Raw genomic sequence first — 2,203 nt, 5'->3', positions numbered from 1 at the left:
AGTAAAATTGTTATCCAGTGACCGTCTAACGTACCTCCAGCCACATAATCACTTGTTCTTTTCTGTCAGGTGAATGCCTAATTTTTGGGGACTGTACTGGCCTACAGTAAAATTGTTATTCAGTGACCGTCTAATGTACCTCCTGCCACAAAATCATTTGTTCTTTTCTGTCAGGTGAATGCCTAATTTTTGGGGACTATACTCCACTGGTCTATAGTAAAATTGTTATTCAGTGACTGCCTCATATATACACTCACCTAAAGAATTATTAGGAACACCTGTTCTATTTCTCATTAAGGCAATTATCTAGTCAACCAATCACATGGCAGTTGCTTCAATGCATTTAGGGGTGTGCTCCTGGTCAAGACAATCTCCTGAACTCCAAACTGAATGTCAGAATGGGAAAAAAAGGTGATTTAAGCAATTTTGAGCGTGGCATGGTTGTTGGTGCCAGACGGGCCGGTCTGAGTATTTCACAATCTGCTCAGTTACTGGGATTTTCACGCACAACCATTACTAGGGTTTACAAAGAATGGTGTGAAAAGGGAAAAACATCCAGTATGCGGCAGTCCTGTGGGCAAAAATGCCTTGTGGATGCTAGAGGTCAGAGGAGAATGGGCCGACTGATTCAAGCTGATAGAAGAGCAATGTTGACTGAAATAACCACTCGTTACAACCGAGGTATACAGCAAAGCATTTGTGAAGCCACAACACGCATAACCTCGAGACGGATGGGCTACAACAGCAGAAGACCCCACCGGGTACCACTCATCTCCACTACAAATAGGAAAAAGAGGCTACAATTTGCACGAGCTCACCAAAATTGGACTGTTGAAGACTGGAAAAATGTTGCCTGGTCTGATGAGTCTCGATTTCTGTTGAGACATTCAAATGGTAGAGTCCGAATTCGGCGTAAACAGAATGAGAACATGTATCCATCATGCTTTGTTACCACTGTGCAGGCTGGTGGTGGTGGTGTAATGGTGTGGGGGATGTTTTCTGGGCATACTTTAGGCCCCTTAGTGCCAATTGGGCATCGTTTAAATGCCACGGGCTACCTGAGCAATGTTTTTGATCATGTCCATCCCTTCATGACCACCATGTACCTATCCTCTGATGGCTACTTCAAGCAGGATAATGCACCATGTCACAAAGCTCGAATCATTTCAAATTGGTTTCTTGAACATGACAATGAATTCACTGTACTAAAATGGCCCCCACAGTCACCAGATCTCTACCCAATAGAGCATCTTTGGGATGTGGTGGAACTGGAGCTTCGTGCCCTGGATGTGCATCCCTCAAATCTCCATCAACTGCAAGATGCTATCCTATCAATATGGGCCAACATTTCTAAAGAATGCTATCAGCACCTTGTTGAATCAATGCCACGTAGAATTAAGGCAGTTCTGAAGGCAAAAGGGGGTCCAACACCGTATTAGTATGGTGTTCCTAATAATTCTTTAGGTGAGTGTATCTCCAGACACAAAATCACAAGTTCTTTTCTGTCAGGTGAATGCCTAATTTTTGGAGCCTTTACTGGCCTACAGTAAAATTGTTATCCAGTGACCGTCTAATGTACCTTCAGCCACATAATCACTTGTTCTTTTCTGTCAGGTGAATGCCTAATTTTTGGGGTCTATACTGGCCTACAGTAAAATTGTTATTTAGTGACCGTCTAATATAGGTCCAGCCACATAATTACTTGTTCCTTTCTGTCAGGACAATGCCTAATTTTTGGGGCCTGTACTCTACTTGTCTATAGTAAAATTGTTATTCAGTGACCGCCTCATATACCTCCAGCCACATAATCTCTTGTTCTTTTCTGTCAGGTGAATGCCAATTTTTTGGGGCCTGTACTCCACTGGCCTACAGTAAAATTGTTATCCAGTGACCGCCTAATGTACCTCCAGCCACACAATCATGTGTTTATTTCTGTTAGTTGAATGCCTCATTTTTGGGGCCTGTGCTGGCCTACAGTAAAATTGTTATCTAGTGGCCCCTTAATGTACCTCCAACATAATCACTTGTTCTTTTCTGTCAGGTAAATGGCTAATTTTTGGGGCCTGTATTCCCGTGACCTAAAAAAAAAAAAAATTTAGGCTCCAGCAGGGCACATTTTTGAGAGTTTCCCTTTAAGAAGCAAAAAAATGGCCCCTGAATAAAATATATATTTTTTGTGGGAATTTTTGCCATTGATTCCCCT

The sequence above is a fragment of the Bufo bufo genome, chromosome 2, assembly GCF_905171765.1.
Source record: "Bufo bufo chromosome 2, aBufBuf1.1, whole genome shotgun sequence".
In the NCBI taxonomy this organism is placed as follows: domain Eukaryota; kingdom Metazoa; phylum Chordata; class Amphibia; order Anura; family Bufonidae; genus Bufo; species Bufo bufo.
The sequence above is the reverse complement of the archived record's forward strand: the minus strand, read 5'-3'. Positions refer to the sequence as shown.